Source organism: Eutrema salsugineum, unplaced genomic scaffold (assembly GCF_000478725.1).
Source record: "Eutrema salsugineum unplaced genomic scaffold, Eutsalg1_0 scaffold_14, whole genome shotgun sequence".
NCBI lineage: Eukaryota > Viridiplantae > Streptophyta > Magnoliopsida > Brassicales > Brassicaceae > Eutrema > Eutrema salsugineum.
This window is the reverse complement of record NW_006256877.1, coordinates 7,832,976-7,841,252: the sequence shown is the minus strand read 5'-3', so window position 1 is coordinate 7,841,252 and position 8,277 is coordinate 7,832,976.

Below are 8,277 nucleotides of genomic sequence, written 5' to 3'. Positions count from 1 at the left end.
GCATTCACATTTTAGGATTGAGTCTAGTTTGCATTTTCATATAGGTTGCATCATATGCAAATGGGAGTAATGATAGGTTCTTTCCTTGAGAGTACATCACTTTGAGAATTTGGATTAAATATGCTTATGAAATGACTTCTGTGCTTGCAAGGCTTGAAATGGTTTGAATCTGAGAAGCAAGTTTGAATTGAACTCAACTCTAATAAGTGAAAACCTTGAACTTGACTTGAAATTATCTTTGATGCATTGTTTGAATAGGCTTGTGGATACCTATATACATATTTGAGCTAGAATCCTGTTTTTACCACCCTCTTCCTTAGCTCAAATAGCTGAGTCCACATCTGGATCAGTTTTCCTCACCTTGAACCCATCCTTCCTTCAAGCCAAATGTTTGTGTGTGACTGAAAGGCCACCTTGGATCAAACTTAGCAGAAAGTGTTAGGTTTAGAGCGACAAGGGCAAGTCTCATTGAGTGTTAAGTTCCATCATCAATGAGCTGAGAGATTTGGTGAGAACTAAGTGTGGGGGAATACTTGTTGGTGAGTGGAAAAAGGAGAGATGAGTGGAAATAAAAGGAGAATGGTGAGAACTAGGGGATAGAAAAGGAAAAGAAATCAGTCTTGGAGTTTTGAGTCAAAGAAAGTGAGCTCTAGTGTTTTGAAAAGAAAAAGTCTAGCCTCTAAATGAAAAGAAAAGAAAAGAAGCCCAAGAGCTCAAATGTTTTAAAAAGAAAGAAAAAGAGGCTAGAAGTTACAAAAGAAAGTGAAAAAGAGCTATGTAAAGTTTGAACTCCAAGATTGAGTGTGAAAATGAAAAGTGAGTCCCCTAGTGAGAGGAAATTAGTGTGGAAAGTGAGGTTCTTGAGAGGTTGAGCAAGTAAGAAAGCTTTGAGTAGAGTGTGGGGTGGGATGAGTCCTTGCCCTTGTATGCATAGGTTGCTTTTTACCTTTAGCATTCTGCCAAAGTTTGATCATTCAAAGAGAGATCCCCTTGCTGCATTAAACCCACTCAGGCGCTGATGAGATCATTTTAGTCTCATTACCTCACCCTAGCCAAACTTTGCTTGTTTGAACATTGCATCATTTGATCCACTTGGTAAAGAGCTTAATGAATGTCAAAGAGTTGAGGAATAAGAGAACTTGTGGAGATTACTGTTGAGTTGTTATATCAGAGTATGGTCTTACATTGCATATTGAGCATGAACTTGAATTCTCTTAGTTGTCACTTTTCTCTTTCAAAGGAAATATGAACTCCCAATGCATTCAACCTCTCTCTCTCATTTGTTCTTTTTGCTTGAGGACAAGCAAAGGATAAGTGTGGGGGAGTTGATATATTCATAAATTGCATCATTTAATGTACATATTCTAGTCCAAATCATGTCTCATTTGCATGCATTTTAGGTGTTTAAGCATTGTTTTAGGACTTAGGAGATTGCATTAGGGCCAAGAGAGTTTTGCATGTTTTGGAGTGTTAAACAGGTGCTTTTGGAGTTTATTTGGAGTGGAGGATGTGATTCAGATGAAGAAATGGAGTTGAAATGATCAAAAATGGTGAAAAGGAGCAATTTTGGGTTTCTCGGCAAAATGATATACTGATGGCCGAAGATTCTCGGCCAAAATCCTTCCCGCGGGTAGCTTTCTCGGCCAAAAACACGTACCGCGGTCAAGTCTCTCGGCCAAAATTCCCGGGTGCAGATACATTTCCGAAATCGCGTCACCGGAAGCTCTTGCCGGCAGATTCAGCTGTCGGAGTCTTCATAAAAGTTGGCGATAACTGAGTCAAGAGTTCATAACAGTTGGAATCAAGGCATTTGGACCACGGAACTAAAAGATATGGTAATCGGAAGACGAACAGGTCTCGCACTCATTCCGGAGCAATCCGATACCCCTGAATGATCGCCTGTCCGGGGAGCCTTCCGGTCCGATTCAGACGGCGGGTGCTTCATAGAAGTTGGAGAGCATTGCATCACGGTCTCTTAGAAAGTAGAATCGTGGAATTCGGACGCGTGAGCAGAGAGATAAGCTTGTCGGAAGGAACCCCAGTCTCGCAGGTATTCCGGACCGAGCAGATCAGTTCTAAATGATGCGAAGGACGGTGCACTTCCAGGCCGATTTAGTTTCCGGGTCCTTCATGAGAACCAGAGACATTTGAGTCTTCTTTCCAGAACGTCCAAGAGCATTCAATTCGGATCTATGAGCAGAAAGATACACTCTCCGGAATGGACACATGTCTAGACGCCTCTCTCTGGTCGCGTACATGCACTGCAAAGATGTGCCCTCCAGGAAGCCTTACACTTCCCAAGCACCGAAGTTTCCTTCACCAAAGTTGGAGATAAATGAGTCCTCTGTCTTCAGCAACCGAAATCATTCAATTCGGACAAGTCTCATAGGAGTTACACTCTCCGGAATGCGAAGTGGTCTAAGCTGCTCTGGATGCTGCGAGATGGTCTTGCGACTTGGTTAACCCGCAGGCCTGAAGATGAACGCCTGAATGCTGATGCTGCGAGTTGATATGTGCGGGTAAACTATCACTGGAAGAGGTCTGAAGCTCAAGAGCAAGAGAAATGCTAAGTCCACAATCGTGCGACTTAGGCATGCGAGTTAGCCGCGCCTGGAACTATGCCGCACGATCACTCGCAAATCACTCCGACTTGAGCCTGCGACCTAGGTGCAATAGAGACCAACCCGCACAGTTTGTACATTCCCCAGAAACCGCCTTAGCCCTGCGAGTTGGAGAGGAAGGAGACCAAGCCGCAGCAACACTCGCAAAACACTCCTACTTAGGCGTGCGGCTAAGACAAGGCGATTCAGGCTTCACAAGACAAGTCTTCATCTACTGCGACTTAGGTGTGCGACCTGGGACATACTGGACTGACCCGCAGGATTTCCACTTGACCCAACTGAGCCGGGTCAGTACCCAGTTTGTCCTGGGCTGACCCGGTCCATTAGCACTAGGTATATATAGTTTTTTGGGAGAAAAACCCTGGATATCATCTTCTCTCTTAGTTTCTCTCTAGTTTTCTTTCCTTTTTAGTGTAAAAACGTTTTGGATTAAGAGAGATCTCAAGGATTTAATCAATCTAAGTCTGTTTCTCATCATCTCATCATCTCATTTCTGCTTCTAATCATGATTAACATCATCTCTTGCAAAAGATTAGATGTGTTCTTCATGATTAGTGAGTAGTCATATTTTAAGCTTCTAGGTGTGTAGATTAGGGTGCTTAGATGTAGATTAATGATTGTTTAAGCTTAGATTCTCTTCTCCTTTCCTTAGTTAGCTGATCCTAATGCTAGATCCTTGCACATCACTTGGGTCTAGAATCTGGGTTTTTCATGCACCAAAAGTGTTTGATGAAATGCCTGAATGAAAGCTAACTAAGGGTTTATGCATTAATGTCATGGGAATGATTGTTAAATGCATGAATGGCATATTAGAACTGTTTCTTAATGCTCATTGATTCATATTTCACAAATGATGATTTTGTTTGAAAATGGATTAGTGTAGAGGTTAGTGCCTTCATGAGAGGATTAATCTAGATTAGAGTTCTAAGTTAATTGGAATTTGAGATCATGTGATGCTTGCTTTATCTTTCTGTATAAGATTCAGTCTTTCTTAGCTCTTATTTTGATGCACAAAGAGGCTGTCTGGTCATGTTAGACTTGGAACCTTATGCTTGTTAATTGCTTATTCACTAATGGGAATTAGTCTTGAATTGGTAATTAACAAAGGGATTTCTGTCACGAGAATGAATTAATCTGAATTGGAAGTCTAGACTAAAGATTTGCAAGTGTTGCATTGTTTGCTTAGCATCATGAATTCACATTTAAAGCACCCTGATCAATGATCACATCTAGAGGTTTAGCTTTCTTTTTATTTGAATTTGAGTGTTTGTTTAGTTTCTCTTGCTTGTTTAATTCTTAATTACTGTTTGTTCTTGCTTGTTCTGTTATATGCTTTTAGATAATCTTGGTTACCAACTCATCTGTTTAGTTAGACTTGGATTAAGAATTGATCCTCATAGTCTTAGTGTCTAGAATCTCTCCATTTGGATTGATACCTCAAGTGCTACAATGACATGAGTAGTTGAGGAATTGATCAAGGATTGAAAAATTTCTACTATCAGATGTTGGATTGATTGGTTAATTAGGGTTCATAATCTATTTAGTTCTTCACCATAGGTTGTTCTTAAAGCTAATTTTGGACTGGCCACCTAGAACTTAGATCTTAGGTTAATTGATTGACACAGAAGTGTAATTGAATAACTGGAAAGAACCTAAGGTGAGCAAAGTAGCTATTCGCAAAGGAATTTGGTTTAGATACTTTGTGAACATATCGAACTTGTGCATTAAAGTTGGTTTATGTCTTTAGGGTTTGCAAAGAAATTTGGAATTCTAGGATTTTAACTTAGATAATTCTCACAACGGAAGTTGGTTAATTATAATTTTGTGATTCGAGTTCAAGAACCGTGCTTAAACCTGAACCCTGATTAATCGATTGTTATGCATTCATTGATTTCCTAATAAACGCCCTAGACCTAATCTCCACCCATCTGAACTTTTCAAACGTTTTTACTGCATTCGTTTATCTTTATTTGCATCGCTATTTGCTTCTTATTAATCTGCTTAGCGTAATTCAATTTCTAATAGGTTTATTGAGCAAATCTCTCGTCTCTGTGTTTCGACCCCTACATACTACAATTGCACATCTGTGCTCTTGCAGAGTAGCTTAGGGATTAAACTTTGAGCAGATCAAGTTTTGGTGCCGTTGCCGGGGATCGTTTTTAGCTACAGCTGGAGCGGTGATTGATGTCAAGCATGGTAATCTTGATCTCCACCTGGGAGATACCATCATGACATTCAAGATGGAGAAGCTGAAGGATTCAACCATAGATGGTCAGACATTCCAAGTCAGTGCAATACCTGAAGTGATAGTTGGAGATCAGAACGTGTTTCATTCTGAGAAGGTGATAGATCAACCTGAGTTGACTAAGACGTCTACAGAACCAGTAGCTGCTGTTGATCAGGAAGCTCCAAACATCTCATTCCATTCATCTCCAGCAAAGCAAAGAGCACTTGGTTTTTCGATTGATGATATACCAAAGCAAAGGTCAAGGTCACACAAACACAGATCTCACCCTGTTGCTATTCCTGCATTCCTTGGACGACCTCATGCGCACAATGCTTACACACCACCATGGATGAGACGACTTTCACAGAGGCATTCTCTGCCACTGTCTGAACCACCAGATGCATAATCTATCCAAAGTCAAGCTAATGACTTTAAACAAGCGCTTGGTGGAAGGCAATCCACTGGTGAGTCTGTAAATAAGTCTTTTGTTTCAGCTAACTTTCGTTTTTCGTTTTCGTGTTTTAGGTGAAGCAGATGTTGGTGTCGAGGGAGACCACCATCAGTGTCGACGGAGACCACCATCGGTGTCGCTTGTCACTTGCTTCTGTCAAAAATAGGAAATCAGAAACCGGAGTCAAACCAGAAATTCGGATTGTTCTGCTGCAATTCGGTACAAGGAGAACAAGTGTCGCACGACACCATCATCAGTGTCACGCGACACCATCATTGCAGCCAGGTAAATTCTCTGTTTTTCCTGCGTTTCTATGTTTCTTTTCTTTTGTTTCACCAACTTTGGACTAGATTACACTGGGGACAGTGTTGATCAAGTATGGGGGAGGTAATTGCTGACATTGTGTTTGTGATAATACCGTATTTTTGACCACTTTTATGGATCGTTTTGAAATACTTTTTCTATGTTTTTAATTGCTTTTAAGTACTTTTATCACGTTTTTCTAGTATTTGTTGTTCCAAGACTCTTTTCAGGAAACTTAGGGAAAAGCTTAACAAAATGGATAGAAAACCAGATTTCAGCTCAGAGTCAAACCGTCAGAAGTTCACCCCTGATTGAAGGCCTTCTCACCATCTGATCCAGTTCAAATTTGGAGACCTTAAAGATGGAAGTATCAGCTTTCCAGTGCACTTTACAGCTTGGCAATCCAACGGTCCAATCAAAAGATACGCGAAGAGCAAGATGTCCCGTAAACCAGCTGGCAGGCACTTCCACCCGCGGCCAAACACTCATTCCCCACGGTCAGAAGCATCCCGACCGCGGCAAACCACTCATTCCCCACGGTCACAGCACTCCCGATTGCGGCCAGCAACCTCCGAGCCCAAAAGCCCATTTCTGAAGCCCGCAATGATTCCCTCATTTGGAGAAACCCTTAATGACGTCCAGAGAGGTCTTGAGCACTATAAATACATGTCTTAGGAACACTAAACGATGCATAACCTCATATCATCTATCATTCCTTCATACTTTTATTGTTTTTGCTTTAGCTTTTAGGGAGAGAGAGATTTGTTCTCTTGAACCCTTGTTCTTTCTTTTTCAATTTCGGTTTCTATTCTACTTATTAATACTATGTTTTTGATTTCGTTCATTATGTCTGAATAGTTCTATTGTTAGGATTAAGGGATTTTCGATGGGGATTTATATGTTCGATGAGGATTCCATGAGCTTTTGAGCCGAATCTTAGAAATTTTTCTTCTGAATTCGTTTTTACATCACGACAGTGGCCTATTCATACGTCCGTGACTCCAGTTCGAAAAGTTTAAGCGAAGATCTTATCAAATTTACTATCTAGTAATGTTTTTAATCGTTCGTACCCCTGAGAAAATTTCCCTAAACCCCAACGCCTTCTTTCCCATTGATTTGCACCGATTTTCTTTCAAGCTTTAGTTCAATATTGTCTTTCCTTTTTATTTCATTTTCATTTAAGCAATTAGATATCCGTTTTTTACATTTTTAGTCATTTTCGTTAAGTTTAGTTATTACGTCATTTAATTCCCGTATTCTCTTTTAATATTTCGTTTTTACATTTTAAACACACTACCAAACCCCCACAAAACCGTTTTGGTTCTAGACTTCCGTACTTTATACTTATTTCAAAGGCTTTTTGCAGGAAAAGATCCTCTTTCCCTGTGGGTTCGATCCCTAAGTACTACAATCGATCCGCTGTGCACTTGCGGCTATTGATTTCAATTAGGGTAAAACTTGACAACCCTCGACACAACCACATCAAGTCACCATCAAGTTATTGGCGCCGTTGCCGGGGAAGGCACGCGTTTTCTTTTCTGCAAAACCCCAAGAAAAGTTGGTAAATCGACTCTAGAACCCCCGTTTTCTGCAATTTTCCATTTTTCGGTTATTTTGTTTCCATTTCAGAAGATATGGATCCTTAAATCGAAATATACACTATGAGGAAGGTTTCTATAACACTCCTCAAGCCACAAAACGCAGAGATGAACCCCAAGCCCGAAATTTTAGCTACATGGATCGATACAACCAGCCAAACTACCCTTACCACCGGCACAGAGAGACTTTTCGACGCCGGGAAGATCCTTATGGCCCTCCTCCAACCTACTTCGAGCCACACGCCTATAATCCTCCACTGCAGAACCCTAGTCAGCAAGAGGACAACTTGAGGATCAGCAGACGTTTGGGACGCCTCGAAGGGATGATAAACCAGTTCCTTGATCAGCAGATTCTCACCGCAAACACCCTGCTCAAGAAAATTGATTCAATCTCTGAAGAGTTCAACAAAAAATTCGATGAGATGGCCAATCATGTTCGAGTTTTGGAAGACCAAACCCACAAGGACTCACAAACACTAGCTGGGATGATCCACCAAGTCGCAACAGAGCAGACAAGACAAGGGTATGCCATCATACCAAACTCAAGTAATATTGTCGAATAAAAACAGGAGATTAAAGAAGTCAGAGAATCCACCTCCTGGTATAGAGAGAAGACAGACGAAGAGTTGCAAGAGATTGAGCACAGGCTGAACAAACTCGAGCTCAAAGCACGTGAGATTGATGCAAGAATGGAGCAGATGCCCAACATTGAGCAAATTGAGAGGTTTTCTAAGAAATCTCCCAAAGATCCTGATGAAGATGCACAACAACGCCCTGGTATGAGTTCATATGATGCTAGTCTACCCAATAAAGAAGCTGGAGAGGTTCGTATCAAGTACAAGAAGGAAGAGACGGACTACGAGCAGTTTACATCCGGGGCCGCGGTCCAAGCGTTCTGACCGCGGCTAATGCCTTGTTTCCCGCGGTCGCGACCCCTCTGACCGCAGGAGTTGGTCGTTCAGAGGCTCCTCCAGGTTTTGAGAGGAAAATAATACATCTCCTGTCCCAACTTCAACCTCCAGCACCTAAAAAAGCAACTCAGGAAGAAGAAAACCAAGTTTCAGATGAAGAACCAGA